This window comes from Peromyscus eremicus, chromosome 1 (assembly GCF_949786415.1).
Source record: "Peromyscus eremicus chromosome 1, PerEre_H2_v1, whole genome shotgun sequence".
Lineage (NCBI taxonomy): Eukaryota > Metazoa > Chordata > Mammalia > Rodentia > Cricetidae > Peromyscus > Peromyscus eremicus.
The window spans coordinates 54525065-54545864 of NC_081416.1; positions in this window are offsets into that span (position 1 = coordinate 54525065).

Here is a 20800-nt window from a genome sequence, read left to right on the forward strand (position 1 = left end):
CACCCACAGATGCACGGCATATGGTGTCATGTGACACCAAGGTACCTGGCGCTCCTCGGGAGGCTCAGGCTCTCTGGAAGTCATTGTTCTAGGGTTATTGGACTACTCAGTATTTCTGTCTCATTGTAAGTCATCTTTAAAACTTTTTTTTTTTTCAAGAAAATTGCCATTTCATGCATGCTAGTGTAGCGGTTTGCTTTTGTTTTTTATAAATATTTAATTTGACACCCTCCTTAAGAATGGCCTTTCTCCCGGTTTAATTCCTGGTTTTTCTTTCTCTTAAATAGACTTTGAAGACATCCAGTTTGGCCTTTTCCAAGAAGCTTTAGAGGAAGCAAGCAGCTCTGTCTGGTTTTTGTTTTGTTTTTGGTGCTGGGGATGAAACCCAAGGCCTTGCACACACAAGGCCACTGCTCAGCTCTGTCCCCAGACCTCTGCTAACGTGGAGAGTTAGTTCACTTGGGTTTCGTTGATTCTTCTCTTCTGGTCTCCTTGGATTGTATTCTACGCTTAACCTACTGATGCCCATCCAGGTCACACACTTCTGTCGTCAGACAGGGGAGGTAGCAGTAGTGGAGTCTTGCTCTGGTTTCGGCCTTTGCTAAGGCCCTTCCTCAGTTGCTGATGCTGGAGCATCTCTGAGGAGGCCACTTGAAACCACCAGGGAGCAGGTGCTTGGGGCTTCCAGCAAAGAAAAATAGTGCTCTGTTGACCAAGCTTCAGATTTCATCAGTGCCTTCCTCAGCGAGCCTCTTTGCAGACAGTGAGCAGACCTGTGGACAAGCAAGGTCACTGACCCTGCCCTGATTGTCACAGGACCAGGCCTCAGACGGTGATGGCACAAGCCAGGAGCAAATGACGGAGTAAAGGTGACAGTTGCCCTCTAGGTACAAAAGAATGTAGGACGGCCAGGAGTGAAAATAGAGGCCTTCTCGGGCTTAGGAGTGCCTGCCACAGCCTCAGCCATGACAGGTGGGCAGGACTGCCTGTGACCCAAGGCTCCTAAGGGTTTCTCCTCTATATTAAGAAGTAGATTTGCTTTTTTTTTTTTTTTTTTTTTTTTTTTGGTTTTTCGAGACAGGGTTTCTCTGTGTAGCTTTGCGCCTTTCCTGGAACTCGCTTTGGAGACCAGGCTGGCCTCGAACTCACAGAGATCCGCCTGGCTCTGCCTCCCGAGTGCTGGGATTAAAGGCGTGCGCCACCACCGCCCGGCCAAAGAAGTAGATTTGCTATCTCTGCTCTGTTTGTGGTTTTAATTTTGCTGTGTGATTTAAACTTAGCCCTCCAGCTTCCAAGTGCTTGGCAGTTTTTATTTCTCAGTTCCTGAAGTCCGTGTGTGATGTAATGTGTAGTGGCCTGAGAAAGTAGGAATGCAGTTTCTGCACTGTAGAACATATGGCTCCCTTTCTATTTTAGTTTAGTGTTTTTGTTTTTGTTTGTTTGTTTTGAGACAGGATCTCAAAACTGGCCTCGAACTCAGAGATCTGCCTGCCTACCTCTGCCTCCCAGGCACTGGGATCAAAGGTGGGGACCACTACACCTGGCTCCCTATTTTTCTTGTTATTGTTTGTTATGTTTTTTTTGTTGTTGTTTTTTGTTTTTTGTGTTTTTTTTTTTTTTTTTTTTTTTTTTTTTTTTTTGTAGCCCAGGCCAGCTTTGAACTTGAGACCCTGGCCTTTCAAGTGCTGGGCTTGCAGCACAAACATATGCCATCATACCCAGCCACTAAAGGTTATAAATGCTCTATGGCTGGCCAGAGGTATTCTTTGTCACAGTGGATAAACCCCTCCCTGTGTTCTGGGGACAAATCCATGGTTGTATTCCTGTGGAATAAAAGGTCTGAACTGCATTCTATCAGTGCTGCATTAGCTGCTGAGGTACCAACCCATCAGCTACAGCCCCCCATCTACACACACACACACCCGCATGCACAGTCTTGACCGCAGTGAACTTTGCCCTGTGTGGTTGGTTATTTAAGATGGTGTGCCTTTGGACTGAGTACGTTCCAGGGAGCAGCCTTGTCCCCGCCACCTGAGCCACATGAGCAGGTGCCAGCATTTATCACTCCTAATGGTGTAGTGACCCCATTGTGCCCTGGTCTTTCTTCCCCACTGGCCAAAGGGAACAGCAGTTCCTTAGGCCTTCCTGCTCTGTGTTCTGAATGGTTCTCTCGGGCCATCAGGAAAACTGTTTTGTGTTCACCCTTTTCAAAACTCTTTCTCTTCTGCTCATTGGCTGACAGCGCCTGAGCTCCAGGAAGCCATTTTACCCTCACCTATTAACCAGTGGTCTCGTGCCCCATATGGATCAACTCTTGGGGTTCCTGCAGGCGCACCTGAGGGTCTTGTTACCACCATGTTGAATTAATGCTTTGCTCATCTTACAGGGTGTGCTCTGACTCCCCCATTTCCATGGGCTCGTAAGCCCCAAGCTCTATGAGTCAGGTTGGGACTTAGATGACCAGTGTCTTCTGCTGCTGCAGTGAGTACGTCTGCTCTTTGTCAAGTGGGGAGCTGAAGGGAGGATGGGAGAGAAAAGGGGTACCAGCCAGAGGGCTGGGGAGAAGGGGGAGGGGATGGAGATGGTGGGGTCTGCAAGGGTCGGCCTACGTGGTGCTCCATGCACCTCAGTGTGTGTGTGTGTGTGTGTGTGTGTGTGTGTGTGTGTGTGTGTGTATCTACTTTGTGTTTGTATATGTATGCATGTGAATCTGTGGTGTATGTTTGTGTGTGCATCTGAGCCTACTGTGTGTTTACATATGTGTGTGTGCTTGTGAACCTGTGGTTTGTGTGTGTGTGAACCTACTGTGTGTCCATATGTGTGTGTGTGTGAGCCTACTGTGTGTTTGCATGTGTGTGCATGTGAACGTGTGGTTTATGTTTGTGTGTGAACCGATTGTATGTGTGCATATGTGTGTGTGTGAGCCCTACTGTGTGTTTGCATGTGTGTGCGTGTGAACCTGTGGTGTAGGCGTAGTTATGAAGTGGAGCTGACTGCTCAGATACCTGGGCATGAGTTGAGAGGATCCTGTTACAACCCTCAGCCCTCAGTTTCTTACCTGGACCTTGCTGAGGACATGGTTTCCTGAGTCTCTCCAAATGACATGGAGAGGACTGCAGGATTTGCAGGGGTGCTCTGTTCACCTTGTGGCTCTGGGACCTTAGTGACACCCTCACTGGAACCTGGATGGCATGCTAGAGGTCACAACAAGAAGGCTGGTGGGGACACTGCTTCCAGCCTGACTTCATTTCCAAACCGTGGCAGTGCCCTCCCTGGAAGGACTCCTGCTGGTGACCACAAGCTCAGAGAGTGGAAGGCAGGTGGGCCGTCCGCATGACTTAGGTGGCTGGGACCCAGCAAACTTGGAGGACCCGCTGCACTTGAGCTAAAGCAAGTCTTGAAAGCTCCCTTAGTTCTTAGATCTGCTTAATTGTGTTATCGGCATCAAGTTGTAAGCTGTGGGAAAAACGTAAAATGAAAGTAGCATCCCGAGGCATCCCTCAGGTGAAGTAGAACCTTTCTGGAGACTCATGCCAAACTGGTCACACTCACGCTGACTCAGGGCAAACAGGCTATGACCTTTCGGGTCTGATTTCCTTCTCTTCTCATGCAGGGTGGGGAACGCATATGGGAGGCAGGGGGACTTGAGTCCCCCAAGCCGGTCGCAGGGCGTCAGGACAGGCAGGAGCGAGCCTGGGAGGGCATGGAGCCGCCGCAGGTGTTTCTTTTCCTGACCGCGGCTCACGGCCGCGCTCAGGTTTTGCTTTTCACCTTCCTCTGTGAGAATGTGAGCAGGAAAAAGCAAAAGGCACTGGTGGTGGCACGCCCATGCTCCTGGGCCGGGGTTCGAGTCCCCGCGGTACCTGCTTCCTTTCTGCTCCGGCTCCAGGCCTCTTCCCTGTCCCCCAAAGGACTTAGCAATTCCTCCTTGAAAGGTGTTGGCAGATGCCCAGGGCGCTCTGCCAGGCACTCCTGCTCCCCCTCTGTCCTTTCCTCCTGGAGCTGAGCCTGGGCTCCAATCGTTGCAGGTTCCACTTCCTGGAACCCCCATCCTCTGGTGACCCCAAGTCTACTTCTGTCTCTGTGGGTAGTTACTTATTTTTGTGATGCGGTTCCAGTCAGTATTTGTACCAGCGGTGTGGCTTAGTGGCAGATGACTGACCTAGCACATGCCAGGCTGAGCCAGAAGAAAATGTCAAGCCATGTCACTCTTGCCATTTGGTAACTCTGTCTCTCGAAGAATCACTGGCTGCCAGGTGGCGGCGGCGGCGGCAGCGCACACCTTTAATCCCAGGGAGGCAGACGCAGGCGGATCTCCGAGAGTTTGAGGCCAGCCTGGTCTACAGAGCGAGTTTCAGGACAGGCTCCAAAACTACACAGAGAAACCCTGTCTGGAAAAACAAAAACAAAAACAAAACAAAAAAAGACTAACTGGGCCAAAGCACAAGCAGGTGGATCTCTGTGAGTTAGAGACCAGCCTGTTCTACATAAGGGTTCCAGAAAAGCCAGGGCTATGCAATGAGACCCTGTCTCAAGAAATAAATGAGCCGGGCAGTGGTGGCGCACGCCTTTAATCCCACCACTCGGGAGGCAGAGGCAGGTAGATCTTTGTGAGTTCAAGGCCAGCCTGGGCTACAGAGCGAGATCCAGGACAGGCACCAAAGCTACACAGAGAAACCTTGTCTCGAAAAAACGGAGAAGAAAAAAAAAAAAAGAAAGAAAGCGGTAAGCAGCTCCCTCCATGGCTTCTGCATCAGCTCCTGCCCCAGGTTCCCACCCAGTTTGAATTCCTACCTTGGGTTTCCTGAATGGGCTTTGACTCAGGATGTGTAAGCCAAATTAACCCTTTTCTTCCCAAGTTGCTTTTGGTCATGGTGTTTGGTCACAGCAATAGTTACCCTAAGACAGTGGTTCTGTCTCAAAAGCTGAAAGGACCCTCTTTTGGCCCATGTCCTTTTGGGGTGCTGGTTTCACATGAATGCTCGATGTGACATAGTGTTACATTGTTCAGTGCTGACATTTCACTATGTGACAGAGCAAACGACAAAGGTCTTCAGGCTCAGCCCACTGCTCCCACCCTCCGTAGTGTTACCATGCTGGCCAAGTCTCAGGCAGAGCCGTACCCCTAACTGTCTTTGCAAGAGGGGGCAGAAAGCGAATCTCAGTCCTGCTCTTCCCTGGTCTTTGAGGACCTTCAGCCAGGCCCAGCTTCCCTGGCCTCTTTCCCTCTGGACAAGCAGCACTACCAGCTTGGCTCTGCAGAGGGCGCGGGTGGACGCTGCAGCTCCCCACGGACTCCACACACACACACACACACACACACACACACACACACACACACCCCGCTCCCTCCCAGACAGGGTTTCTCTATAGCTTTGGAGCCTGTCCTGGATCTCACTTGGTCGACCAGGCTGGACTCGAACTCACAGAGATTCACTTGGCTCTGCCTCCCGAATGCTGGGACTAAAGGCGTGCGCCACCGCTGCCTGGCCCCCACTGACTCTTTAGGGCCAATGTGCTTCCCCACAGACTCTTGTAGGGGCACTCCCCAAGGAACTCTAGGATCACAACTTGGACCTGCAGCACTCAGGATACCTTGGCTGTGGACATCCAGTTGCCAATTAATGAGAAGGGAGAGACACTGGGGTGGTGTCACTCTGAGAAGTGGTGGGAGTCCCCAGGGCAAAACGGGCACAGTGCCAGCCTTGACCTCCTGCACCTGTGGGATTCCAGCTCCAGCCTTCTGGAAAGACCTAGTCAGGTCACTGTAACACCTCTCCAAATAACAAAGAGCAGCTTCCTGGTCCCCATCCGGAGGGAGCACAAGGTCCACAGCCTGGACTTTTTCTGCTGCCGGAGCACAGCCACGGGGCTAGCGCTGACCTTGGTTTCTAGCTTTGGGCACCTCTCCACAGGGTGAGCCCCTAAACTAATCCTCATCAAGATCCTGCCAATCGGAAATAACTCTCCTAGGGGCTGGAGAAATGGCTCAGTGCTTAAGAGCACTGACTGCTCTTCCAGAGGGCCCGGGTTCAATTCCCACCACCCACAGGATGGCTCACAACCATATATAACTCCAGTTCCAGGGGATTTAATGCCTTCTTCTGACCTCCACAGGCACCTGGCACACATGTGATGCACATGCATACATACAGGCAAAATTCCCATATGACTGTCCTACTTCCAGGCAGAGTCCCCTGCCAGGAACGTCCTGTCCAACTTACCCAGCAACTCATTCTTCCGGACTTAGAGTCCCACACACTTTATCACTCTCAGAAGCCACCCCCAGCTGGTGACAATCCCTGACGCAGGTGTGGGAGCCTCAGCCACAGTCCTGTCATGCTGCGTCACAGATATTTATAGTTGTGCTTAACTCCAGAAAAAGAAGCGCTTCTTTCTGCCCCCAGAAAGCATATTCCAGAACTATGCTGGTAAAGGCAAGATCCTGGAAAAACATGCTGCTTGAGCAAGGTATGTTTGTACTTTGAATGACCCCCCTTTGCATTGTTTATAAAATTTATCAGTTGTCACAACTGATTTTTGTTTTGTTTTTTGTTTTTTGAGGTTTTTTGTTTTTTGTTTTTTTTTTTTTTTCCCTCAAAACAGGATTTCTCCATGTAGCAGCCCTGGCTGTTCTGGAACTCGCTTTGCAGACCAGGAGGGCCTCAAATTCACTGAGATCCGCCTGAGTGCTGATATAAAAGGCATGCACCACCACACCTGGCCTTGTCACAATGTTTTCAATTCAAGCCTATTTGGCTCATCATTTATATTTTATTGTACTGGGAATTCAACCCAAGGCCTTATATATGTTAGGCAAGTACTCTACCGCTGAGTTATATTCCCCAGCCAGCTTTTACTGCCTCGGGACGGGCCTACTAGCTTGCCTGACTTTGAGCACACTCCATAGTCCAGACAGATCTTGAATTTGCAATCCTCCTGCCTCAGTTTCCTGTGTAGCTGGGATGATAAGCTGGTACCACCATGCCCCTTTATTACAAGCATGTTTAAAATAACAAATTTCTTAACTTTCTGGGGCTGGAGGGATGCCTCAGTGGATAGAGCACTGGCTGCTCTTCCAGAGGTCCTGAGTTCAATTCCCAGCACCCACATGGCAGCTCACAACTGTCTGTAACTCCAGTTCCAGGGGGTCTGACACCTTTACACCAATGCACATAAAATAAAGTTAAATAAAATAAAAAAAAGAACTTTTTACATCAAGACATAGTTCTTAAATCTTCTTTTTTTAATTATCTTTTATTTTTGTGTGTATTCGATTTTGTAAGCTTATGTGCCCCACATGCATGCAGGATCCTGAGGAGCAGACAGAGGCATCAGATCCCCTGGAACTGAAGTCACAGACAGTTGTGAGCTACTATGTGGGTGCTGGGAATTGAACCTGGGTCCTCTGAAAGCGCAGCCAGTGCTCTGTGTAGCTCAGGCTGCCCTCGAATTTAGAGATCCGCCTGCCTCTGCCTCCCAAGTGCTGGGATCAAAGGCGTTCGCCACCACCGCACCTGGCTCTGCCCGTGCTCTTGCCCCTGAACTATCAAGGTCTCACTACGTCACTCTGGCTGGCCTAGATTTCATTGTGTAGATAGACCAGGCTGGCTGGGATTTCACAGAAACCGACCTGTCTCTGCCTGCTGAGTGCTAGGATTAAGGGCAGGCATTACCATGCCTGGTTAAAAATGAATAATAATAATTTATTGTGTGTGTATGTGCCTGTATACATACACGAATGACACAAGACATCTGTGGGGGTCAGGGGACAACTTGCTGGAGCTGGTCTTCTCCTTCCACTTGTGGGTTCCATGGATCAAACTTAGGCCTGTCTCCTCTGAGCCATCTGGAGGCCCAGCCTCCTACTGAGGCTCCAACTGAGGCACAGCCCCAATTTGTGCTTCTTTTATAGTTTGTGTTTCAATGTTAGTGGTTTAAGGTAGGGCTGGAGAAATGGCTCAGAGGTTAAGAGCATGGCTGGTCTTCCAGAGGACCCGGGTTCAATTCCCAGCACCCACATGGTAGCTTACAACTGTCTGTAACTCCAGTTCCAGGGCATCTGACACCCTCACACCAATGCACATAAAATAAAGTTAAAAAAAATTTTAAAAAGATTTATTTAAAAAAAAAGAAAGAAAGAAAATCTAAGGTAAGTTTCATTACTAAAACAGATTTCTGATCCTTTTATGTAAAAAAAAAAAAAAAAGCAGTCAGATGAGGCAGGAAGATCAGGAGTCTGAAACTAGGCTGGGGTATACAGGAAGGCTCTGGCAAGAAGAAAAAAAGGCAAGTTGAAAACAATTATCCTAAGACAGGTGCAGTGTCCAATGCCTTTAATCCCAGCATTTGGGAGGCAGAGGCAAGTGGATCTCTGAGTTTGAGGTCAGCCTAGTCTATAGAGCAAGTTCCAGGACAACCAGAGCTGTTACAAAGAGAAACCCTGTCTTCAAAAACAAAAACAAAACAAACAAAAAACCCTTTTATTAACGAAACTAAATACATTTTTTAAAATTTATTTATTTATTATGTATACAGAAGAGGGCGCCAGATCTCATTACAGATGGTTGTGAGCCACCATGTGGGTGCTGGGAACTGAACTCAGGACCTCTGGAAGAGCAGCTGGTGCTCTTAACCTCTGAGCCATCTCTCCAGCCCACATTTTTATTTTGTAAATGTTAATATATTTGAGTGTGTTGTATGTACATACACACAGGCATAGTTTTCAACATATGCACAATTTACTGACTGGTTTTGTGTCAACTTGACACAAGCTACAGTCATCAGAGAGGATGGAGCCTCAGTTGAGGAAATGCTTCCTTGAGATCCAGCTGTGAGACATTTTCTCAATTAGTGATCAATGAGGGGGGGCCCAGCCCATTGTGGGTGGTGCCATCCCTGAGCTGGTGGTCCTGGGTTCTATAAGAAAGCAGGTTGAGTAAACCAGGGGGAGCAAGCCAGTAAGCACCACCCTTCCATGGCCTCTGCGTCCTGCCTCTAGGATCCTGCCCTGTTTGAGTTCCTGTCCTGACTTCCTTCAGTGATGAACAGCACCGTTGAAGTGTAAGCCTAATAAACCCTTTTCTCCCCACCTTGCTTTTTAGTCATGGTGTTTGGTCGCAGCAACAGAAACCCTGACTAAGACACATGATGTGTACATAAACATCATTTCGAGTGTGTGTTAGGACAACTGTAGCTTGCATAGAGTATAGACTTCCCTACATTATCTTGCCATGTGAACTCTGCTCCCTTAGGGCTTTGTTTACCCTGCTGGGAGGAGTGCCTCCGCCTGCCTAAGGAATGCAACAGTGTTTCCTTTCCCTAGGATAGCCAGTCAATGCCCTTTGAGCTGGGAGACTGTCTATCCCTGAGTAGTGAGACTTTCTACCCCTGAGAGTACCAGAAGAAAGTGATGACTACTCTCTCTGTGTTTATCATTGCTTCCCTGCTCGCCCTGCCCCGCCCTCCCCGGCTCCCCCCAACCCCCGCCTATGAACCCTGAGCTCTCTTGAAAAGCTTCAGAGCAGGGCTCCTGAGCAGCCCTGAATCTCTTGGTTCTGTTGAATCCCAAATTTGACTTCAAGTCCTCCGCACCACTCACTGGTAGGTCTCGATAAAGCCATAGTTTTTTTACACCTGTAGGAAAGAAGGCGGTGATCCGAGAAGACTACCATTTTTTTATTTATCTATTTGTCTAACATAGATTTATCATTTGTATGTGTGAGTGGTACATGCTTGCCTAGTATTCATGTGGACATTGTAACAGCCCCCAGACCTTAGCACAAGGGAGGCCATGACGGGAATACCATTCAGGCCATAAAACTCAGAACGTAGACAGTACCACCTGCCAAAACGAGAACAAAGACCTAATTCATCAGAGCCATAGTTCTGGGAAAGTCTCTAAATGTGCTAACCTTGCCTTTTGGCTTCTGTAGTTCAATTCTGGTTAAATGTTCTTGCTAATTGAAGCATGTCAACCCAAAGTATGGTTTTGTGCTTAAAACTTCACCCTAAGAAAGGTTTGAGCTACACTAGGATCCCAAATACCCAGTATAGTTGCCAACCGGCTAATAAAGACTTTATTAATGTGTATTTGTGTTTTGTCTACATGTAAATATGTACATCATGTGTGTGCCTGGTGCCTGAAAAGGTCAGAAGAGGGCTTCGGATTTCCTGGGAATGGAGTTAACAGAAGATCGTGAGCCCTCATGTGGGTGCTGGGAACTGAACCTAAGTTGTCTGCAGAAGCAACAAGTGGGTTTTTTTGTTTTGTTTTTGTTTTGGTTTTTCGAGACAGGGTTTCTCTGTGTAGCTTTGCGCCTTTCCTGGATCTCGCTCTGTAGACCAGGCTGGCCTCGAACTCACAAAGATCCGCCTGCATCTGCGTCCCGAGTGCTGGGATTAAAGGCGTGCGCCACCACCGCCCGGCCTTTGTTTCTTTTCTTTTCATTCTTTCTTTTTTTTTTTTAACATGGCAAGCACTTTAATAACAGCCATTTCTCCAGGTCCCATCGGTCATTCATTTTTTTATAGAGCAAGTCCTGTTTGCTCTGCTAAATCAAAGAGGAATTTCATTTCTTTTTAGATTTATCTAATTTATGTGTATGAACTTTAATCCCAGCACTTAGGAGGCTCAGATATTATTTTTGTTGTTGTTGTTTGTGAGACAAGGTTTCTTTGTGTAGCCATGGATGTTCTGGAACTTGCTCTGTAGACCAGGCTGGCATCGAACTCAGAGATCTGCCTGTCTCTGCCTCTCAAGTGCTGGGATCAAAGGCATGCACCACCACTGTCCAGTTCTCCTTTTGATTTTTTTTTTCCTCCACTGGGTCTTATCTCACAATATAAGCCTAGGCTCACTTAGAATTTGATGCAATTCTCCTGCCTCATACCCTAGAGTGAAGGGATTACTGGTATACACTAGCTTCCTACTTCGGCAATTCTAAGTAAACAAGACAATAATAAATCATGGTATGGAACCTGGAGGTTGGAGAGGTAGAGTTTTTGAGAAGCCCATGCATCCAATCTCAGGCCGCAAAACTAATTGGCAGTGGCAGCTGAGCACTTGAGATCCAAATGTGTTCTGATGCAATTTCCAAACTGAACACGCAACTCTCAGCTAGGTTTGGTGTTGGAGCCCTGTCATCCCAGGACTCAGGAAGATGAGGCTGAAGATCAGATATGTGGTCATCCCTGGCAAAGTCAGTTCCAGGTCATCCTGGACTATGAGACCCTGTTTCAAAACAAAGCTGGGCACGGTGATGCACATCTTTAACCCCAGCACTCAGGAGGCAGAGGCAGGCAGATCTCTGTGAGTTTGAGGCCAGCCTGGTCTACAGAGGGAGTTCCAGGACAGCCAGAGTTACATAGTGAGACCCTGTCTCAGCACACACACACACACACACACACACACACACACACACACACACACACACAACCAACAACAACAAAAACCTCTTCATGTTTACACGGACAAAGATGTGTCAAAGATTACTTCACCCATCAGAAGGTACCTGCAGTGAATGCTGAGGTTAACAGAACTAGAGAGATAAGCACTTAGAGGCAGTAAAAACAGTGCTGGGGGCTGGAGGGATGGCCCAGCAGTCAAGAGAACTTGCTGCTCTTCAAGAGGACAGTTCAGCTCCCAGCATCCCTGTCAAGCAAGCTCACAGCCACGTAACTCCAGACACAGGTGATCCACCAGCCTCTTTTGGCCTCCCACACACAGACACAAATGCCTACACACAAATAAAAGTAAGATTTCTTTTTAAGTGCTAGAATAAGATAGCTAAATTACATACAAAAATAGCTGCTGTCACCCCCTGACAAACCCATAACCTTGGTCACCTTTTCGGATCGATAGGACTGTTAACATTCCATCAGCCCCCTTGTGATCCGGACTCCAATGTCAGTGGTAAATGAATCGTTGAGATATCTTCCCCAAAGTCCCAAAGAGCTCCCTTTGGCCGGCCTTGAGATTGGTACTCATCATTTTGCCCCCCCCACCCCCCCACACCCCACACCCCCCACCCCCCACCCCTCCACCCCCCCACCCCCCCACACCCACCCATCCCCCCCGCCCCTCAGGGTTTCTCTATGTAGTTCTGGCTGTCCTGGAGCTCACTCTGTAGACCAAGCCGACCTTGACCTCACAGAGATCCACCTGCCTCTGCCTCCTGAGTACTAGGATCAAAGGTGTGCGCCACCACCGCCCAGCCATGCCTGGTTCTGTATTTTCATATTTTGGTTGTGACATTTCACTTAGTGAAGAAATATTAATCTCTAAAGCTTTTCTGCCCTTTCTGATTTCTCTTGGTACCTTGGGCTCTCGGAGTTCCTGGTCAGAGAAGGGTCAATTCTAGGCTGGCCACATCGTTGGTGGCAGTGGTGTGAACTTGGACATACCCTGGGCCCTTCACACAGGAACCTCATCTTCCAGCACGTCAAGCCAGATCTCCCTAAGGTTGGGGAGTGGGTGGCGGTACCCTTATCGCCACACCTTGAAGGACGTGCTGGGACATCCTTCTTAAGGACAGACAGAGTCACATGGTCAAGGCCTTCTCAGGCCACTCTAGGTTAGGGCAGCAGAAAAGAACAGAGAGGACAGCCTGATCCTCAGAGGCCTGGGGAGCCCAAGGGAATCCTGAGTTTATTCAGAAGGCCATGGAAGGAACAGGACGTACATTCTCTTGTGGAGGTGTTCTGGAGGCAGACAGTGTGGGGCTCAAGGAAAAAAGTAGTGGGTATAGCCGGGCGGTGGTGGCACACGCCTTTAATCCCAGCACTCGGGAGGCAGAGCCAGGCGGATCTCTGTGAGTTCAAGGCCAGCCTGGGCTACCAAGTGAGTTCCAGGAAAGGCGCAAAGCTACACAGAGAAACCGTGTCTCGAAAAACCAAAAAAAAAAAAAAAAGTAGTGGGTATAGTGAGGACAGAATTAGGAGGCCCAAGGCTGGGGAGGAGGGTGTCACCTAGGATGGAGCGTGTCACTTGGGGAAGTGGGCTTCACCTGGGGAGGAGGGCTTTCCCAGGGAAGCAGCAGAGGAATAATGGCACAGTCAGCAGGAGCTGAGCCATGGAGGATCAATGGATGAGGATGGGAAGAAGAGCCTGCTTCTTTTCCCTGAGTCCCCAGGGATGTCATCTTCACAGGATTCTTTTCTTTGTTTGTTTGTTTTTTGAGACAGTTTTACATCACTGTGTAGCCCTGGCTGGCCTGGAACTCACTCTGTAGACCAGACTGGGCTCGAACTCACAGAGATCCACCTGCCTCTGCCTCCCAAGTGCTCACTGCCATACAGGTCCAGCCTTCACAGGCTTCTTCACAGCACTGCTTCCCCCTGACTGTCAGTCCCGATCGGATCCTGTTGAGATCCAGCAGATGACAGGGCCAGTCTTCCGGGTCTCAGCGCAGGGGGAATAGGTGGTTCTTAGTTCTCCTACCCGCAGGCAGGCTTCTGCCTTTGCGGCACATAGAGTTCCAGGCCGGGGAGGGGAGACCTCAGTGCAGAAAGGGGCTCTAGAAGGAGTGACCCTGGGGTCTCCAGACCAGGCTCACCATGCACTGGAGAAAACTGATGCCCAGAGTGGCCAGGAGTGGTTGGCGGGAGAGGGGGTTTCCCATTGGCATGGGATGCAAGGCTCAGCTTGAGAGTAACTCAGGCGGTGGTGTCCAACCTTTAGATGCTGTGACATGAGGTTGTCATCTACAATTGCGTTTTGCTGCATTCGTAGTTATCCTGGGACACATGTGACCACTGAACTACAGGTTAGATGTGATTGCTGAGCCTCGCTCTGCTCTGCCTCCCAGACAGCACCGGTCCTGCACCCTTGTGGTGCTTTAAGTGGGGTCTCAGTGCCTCCAGCCGGCTCCCAGCTCTCCCTCCACGTCCAGCTTTCTCTCTCTCTCTCTCTCTCTCTCTCTCTCTCTCTCATATACATAAAGATATATATACATAAAGATATATATATATACATATATATATTAATATACTTATTTTTACGTGTATTGGTGTTTTGCCTGTATGCATGTCTGTGTGTGGGAGTTGGATTTGGAATTGGGAGCTGGACTGTAACTGGAGTTATAGGCAGCTGTGAGCTGGCATGCTGGGTGCTGGGAATTGAACCCGGGCCCTCTGGAGGAGCAGCCAGTGCTCTCAACCATTGAGCCATCTCCCCAGCCCCGTCCCTTGTTATTTCTTGTCCAGAGCAGGGGCCTCTCCTTGGGATTCGCTGTTTGCCGCCAATGATCCGCTCCTCCCTGATCCTTTGTGAACCCTTCCCAGGCTGCCCGGTAGGGGCGCTCGACGCCCCTCTGCTCCTCCGCAGTGTGGTTCTGGTGGCGGAAGGGCACACCCTTTTTAGCTGGCTTCCTCTCCAAGGCGTCACTTGTTGCCTTGGGAAAGGATTAAGGCTTTGCTCCATCTGGCTTTCTGGACTACGGCACATGTATGGAGCAAGTCAGTCCTAGGACAACTTGGAAGGATCCATTTCCTCTTTCTACCATGTGGGGCCTGGGAGTTGAATCCAGGCTCTTAGACCTGGAGGAAAGCACCCTTGTTCTCCCCAGTCCTCTTCCAACTCTTTTTCACAAACTTCCCATGCTGGTCTCTACCCGGACTGCTGTTAGGCTCCTCTGTGAGAGTCTAAGCTCCAGGGAAGCAGCAGCCTCGGCTTCTCCTGCCCTAGTGTTAGCAGCCATGCTCCATGAAGTTCTGTCCCAGTTCATCTAACCCACCCAAAGAGCTGAATCGAGGGCTGGAGAGATGCTCGGCAGGGAAGAGCAGTTCTTGCTCTTGCAGAGGATCTGGGTTCTGTTCCCAGCACCAGATGGTGGTTCACAAACATCTATAACATCAGTTCCAAAGGATACCTGTGTGGTGATATTTTAATTGTGCTGAAGTGTGATTTTATTTGTATGTTAACAAATAAAGTCTGCCTGGAGATCAGAGGTCACATAGCAAGGTCACATAGCCATAAACAGGAGTCAGGCGGTGGTAGCACACCCTCAATCCCGATCACATGGTAGGCAGAGTCTCTGTGTGGTCAAGGCCACAACCAAGCGTGGTAACAGGAGTCTTTAATCCTAGTACCAACCATACAGACTCAGTATAGATAAGATGAAAGGGTAGATTAATGAACCTACTTTTAAATACTGCTTCTGGCTTTCTCAGGCATTGCATGCATATGGTACATATAAACACGGGCAGGCAGAGAAAGGAGGCCTTGAGGCATGACTCTCCCCATCTTGAAGGAAAAAGCAACATGGGAGGCAGCTTTGGTCTGGCAGGTTTGAGTTGGAAACCCTGGAGCATGTCTTCACATAGGGGTGCCATGGTTGTCAATCACTGACATCAGCTTTCCTAAGGAAGCCTGGAGCTTGTTGACGTCAGCAGATCAGCACTGAGCAGGAAGCCAGGGGATGAGTCAGTGCAGAGCGTGACTCAGGGCTGCGGAGCTGCCGATGCGCCTGCTCAGCTGGAGGAAGGCTGCACAGGGGCCTGTCAGGAGGGTGTGGTCTTGGCTTTTGGTTTACAGGGCTGGTGACTATTATTGTTTTTGCAATTACAGGGCTGGAACACCTCTTCACCTATGCTAAGTAAGCACAGCTGAGTTAAACCCCATCATTTGTATTTATTTATTTATTTTTGAGAGAAGTTCTCATTCTGGTAGCCTTGGCTGGCCTGGAACTCACTCTGTAGACCAGACTGGCCTGGAACTCACTGTGATTCACTCGCATCTGCTTCTCAAGTGCTGGGATTAAAGGCTCACACTCCATGCCCAGCCTGGGCCTATCATTTCTATTTTTAAGGATGTTTTTGTGTGTCTGAGAAAGGGTCTTCTATAGCCCAGGCTAACCTGGAACTGGTTATGTAGCTGAGGATGACCTTGAACTCCTGATCCTCCAGCCTCAGTCTCCTGAGTGCTGGGACTGCAAGCATGACCTGCCATGCCTGGCTTTAAGATATTAATTGTTCGCCGGGCGGTGGTGGCGCACGCCTTTAATCCCAGCACTCGGGAGGCAGAGCCAGGCGGATCTCTGTGAGTTCGAGGCCAGCCTGGGCTACCAAGTGAGTCCCAGGAAAGGCGCAAAGCTACACAGAGAAACCCTGTCTCGAAAAACCAAAAAAAAAAAAAAAAAAAAAAAAAAGATATTAATTGTTCAAAGAAGGGTACCTGAATAAGATCCAAGTTTCTGCTACAATCACTTGTTTACAAGAGGTACAGAAGGAGCGTGTATCAGCAAGATATTCTGTAATGTGGAAAATTCCAGGATCAAACAACCCAGTTCTTCAAGGAGATCCCAGACAGAGGCATCAGTCAGTCAGAGAGCTGAGTGGGTGCTCTTCACATTCTGATGAGACAGCATCGCTATCAGCGTTTTTGACTAATAATGTATTTGAAGATTCATGTTTAAAAAATATCGTTGGGAACTGGTGACATGGCTCAGTGTTTAAGAGCTAGTACTATTCTACTGTTCTCGCAGGGGACTCAAGTTCAGTTCCCAGCACCAACATCAGGCAATTCACAGGCATCAGTACTCCGGCTTCAGAGCTATCCAACAATGGGTTTGACCTCTGTGGGCACTGGCACTCATGGGCACCTACCTACACACATACACCACCACCACCACACTACTAAAAATAATACAAATAAATCTTAAAAAACATATGTTGTGGGTTGGGGATTTAGCTCAGTGGTAGAGCGCTTGCCTAGCAAGCGCAAGGCCCTGGGTTCGATCCTCAGCTAAAAAAAAAAATATGTTGTTGTGGCTGAATACATGATTCAGTGGTTAAGAATCCAGGTTCTTGCTGGGTAGTGCACATGCCTTTAATCCCAGCACTTGGGAGGCAGAGGCAGGCGCATCTCTGAGTTCGAGGTCAGCCTGGTCTACAGAGCGAGTTCCAGGAAAGGCACAAAGCTACACAGAGAAACCCTGTCTCGGAAACAAACAAACAAACAAAAATCCAGGTTCTGTTCCCACTATACACGTGTACACGAATTAAAAAAAATAAATAAATAAACAAAGCCGGGCTTCTTTATTTTTGAGACAGGGTTTCTCTGTGTAGCCTTAGCTATCCTGGAACTTGCTTTGTAGCCCAGGCTGGCCTCCAGCTCACAGAGATCCACCTGCCTCTGCCTCCCGAGTGCTGGGACTAACAGCATGCACCACCACTCCCCGCTAATGGCATTTAACTTTAATCCAGCATTTAGGAAGCAGAGGCAGGTAGATCTCCGAGAGTTCAAGGTCCAACTGGTCTACATATCAGTTCCAGACCAGTCAGGGCTACAAAACACACACACACACACACACACACACACACACACACACACACACACACACAGTATTTCTGACTCCACACAAGCAAGAGAGCTTAGTCTGTTTGGAACAGGGACAGTCTTTGATTGCTTCATTTGTTCATGTTCCCATAGGCTGGTCCTGGGCTGTGGCCCCGGTTTCCCACAGCTCTTCCCAAGTCTTCCTTTTGAAAAGCTGTGATCAAAGCTGGTATAGGCCACACTAACTGAAATGCACTTGTCTGGGCCTTGGCTAGGCTGGTGCTTGGCTCAGGGCTCGTTTTTTGCTAGGATAAGAGGGTTCAGCCTACAGAGTCTCCGGTTTTTCTAGAAAGGCCCTAGTTTGAAGTAAATGCTGACATCACCCCACTTGGAGACCTGTGTTAACCTCTTCTATTGAGGGGGGAACTGAGGCCCAGAGGGGAACAGCGATTTCTTGAGGCACAGTGGTGAGACTGGACGGTGGAGCTTACTCCAAAGCCTGCTCTGAACAGCATTTTCACCACCGTGAACCCACCTGTGAAGATTTTTAATTTCCACTGTGCCTAGAAAGATACCTACTAAGGCTTGATGCCACACCCGATTGTATTTATTTATTTATTGGGTTTTTTGTTTGTTTGTTTGTTTTTGTTTTGAGACAGGGTCTCACTATGTAACCTTGATCAGCCTGAAACTCTCTATGTAGACCAGGCTCAAACTCACAGAGATCCCCCTGCCTCTGCCTCCTGAGTGCTGGGATTAAAGGCGTGTGCTGGCATAACCTGGCTCTGTGCCCCGACACCTGGCCCTGACCATCAGGCTTTAAATCTCGACCTTGCTACTCACTAGTTGTGCAAGCTTGGGCAAGTTTCCTTATTCCTCTGAGGCTTTCTTACCTATGGAGTGGGAAGCTGTTCCCCTAGAGCTGTGTACAGAGAGCTGAGGTGAGGACGCCTGTGCGTGGGAAGCACTTGGTACACCATGGATGCCTGTAGGTTTGTGCTCTATACAGATTCATTATAGATGGCAGGCAGGTGTTTAAGTTAGGCTCATGAGCTAAAGGTGCAGTTTATGAATAGAGACCCGCCTAGCATTCATGGGTTTCATCTCCAGCATAACAATTGGGAAGAAAAAAAATTCAAATTTTAAATCTGTGTACACAGGAAGCCAGCTTTTTACACAGTGCGACCCTGTCTCAAAATTCAATCAGTAGCCGGGCGGTGGTGGCACACGCCTTTAATCCCAGCACTCGGGAGGCAGAGCCAGGCGGATCTCTGTGAGTTTGAGGCTAGCCTGGGCTACCAAGTGAGTTCCAGGAGAGGCGCAAAGCTACACAGAGAAACCCTGTCTCGAAAAACAAAAAAAAAAAAAAAAAAAAAAAAAAAAATCAATCAGTCATGCTGGGTCTGGGCCTAGAGGTACATGCCTTAATTCCAGCAATCAGGAAGCAGAAATAGGTTAATCTCTGAGTTCAAGGCCAGGTTGGTCTGCAGAGTGAGTTCCAGGACGGCTACGACTACACAAAGAAACCCTGTCTCGAAAAACTAAAACAATAAAAATCAGTTGTTTAATCAATCAACCTACTAACTGAAGATCTGAATGTGATTTGTTTTGTTCTTTGAGACAGGGTTTTTTTTTGTTTTTTTTGGTTTTTTTTTTTGGTTTTTCAAGACAGGGTTTCTCTGTGTAGCTTTGCGCCTCTCCTGGAACTTACTTGGTAGCCCAGGCTGGCCTCAAACTCACAGAGATTCACCTGGCTCTGCCTCCCGAGTGCTGGGATTAAAGGCGTGCGCCACCACCGCCCGGCTTCTCTATGTCCTGAAACTTGCTATGTAAACTAGGCTGCTCTTAAACTCAGAAACCTGCCTGCCTGTGCCTCCTGAGTGCTAGGGTTAAAAGTGTGCACCCCCTATGCCTGGCCTGTTATTTGAGAGTTGGAAGAGGGTGCCCTCTAACTCTCTGTGAGCCTCCTGCTTGTTCTCTGCATCTCGGACTACAGATGTCCACCACCACACCCAGCCTTGGTTAGGATTATGGAACGTTAGCTGGAATGGACTTCCGAAGATATCTAAAGAGGAATCATTTAACCCAGGAAAACAATGAGCCCCCGGCTGGCTGTGGAGGCTGTTGATTGTCCCAGGAGCATTTGGTGGCAGAGACTCCTAAAGCACTCCCAGATCGTAGGGCTCTGCACTTTGTTGAAAATGTCAGTTACTCCCACCCTCCACCTCACGGGGCCATTCTGCCTTAATCTAACACCAATGCTGTTTGCTGAAGAACAAGCCTTATAGTTTATAAACTGGCAAACGGGTTTGTAAGCTTGGTCCACGTAGAACAGTAGACTCAGTCCTAAAAGGCTGTGAGTCTTGGAATGACTATCTCTTTTGGCAGAAGGATACCAAAGCTCCCAAGAGGTGTGTAGGTAATCAGAGCTAGGGCTTTCCTTGTCTACTGTGGAAGATGGAAAAGTTAGTCTTTGAGGTTATGGCAGACCAGTGGAAACTAGTCAGAGTCTTCAGGCTAGGAAAAGTACTTCAACATCAGAGAAGGCAACTCCCAACTCCCAAGGGAGTCAGACAGGAAAGCAGTTGCTATGGCAACGTCTCTGGCAGCATAGCTATTTCTTCTTCTGCTCAGAATAACAGCTTCCAGTATGTCCCAGCCCTGGACCAATCTTCGGTCAGCTCTTGGTGGCGAGAGCAGTGACAGCCAATGAAAGAGCCAGCAGCCTCTGTAATGGTCCCTGAACCAGGCTGGACTGATCAGATGTCAGGCACACGTGACTGTTTCCATGGAGTTCTCCCTTAGCAACCCTGACTGGTCCTGTTGTGAACTCAGGAAAATTCCACCCAGAATCTAGCCTGAATTTTCACCTTACATCTCAGCCACCTCCTGCTTCAAGACAAAGAAAGTAACTTGAAATGTTTAACCCTTTCTTGAGGCGTGCCTGGCTCCAGTCAGCTCTGGGGACCTAGGAGGGACTGGCGCCTAGTGGTGATGGTGATCCGTGGTTTCGGCCAGCTCAGCACCTTCTGCTGTAATCAGCAGGGTGCCCCACACTGCTTAGGGCTGTGGGTGGGTGGGCAGGTGGGCAGGTGGCAGGAGAGACAGCCACCACTCCCAGCAGCAGCACATCTCCAGCCAGGGTCTGTACAAAGCAGCTCACAGCCTCAGGCCTTCACCCCATTTCGGTGAGGAATGAACAACCAGCCTGGGGTCACGTGTGTGGGGCTCTTGGGGGACTGCATGGAACCCCCTGTGATAGTCAGGAGAGGATGGACAAATGGAAAAGTACAAGTGTGGAGGACGACGGTGACATTCAGGCCGAGTAGAAGAAAGAGTTGATCCTCCTACTGGCTCCAGGACACCCAAGTCCCCAGGCCAGTCTAGGGCTCAGTACCCACCATTCTGCCTGAAGAACTGGCCACACTGGAATAATGCTGTCTATAAACATTCCTGTCTGACTTCTGCGGCCTACGGTGCTGGCTTGCACTAGGGGACTTTGGACGCTGGCTAGAACCTACA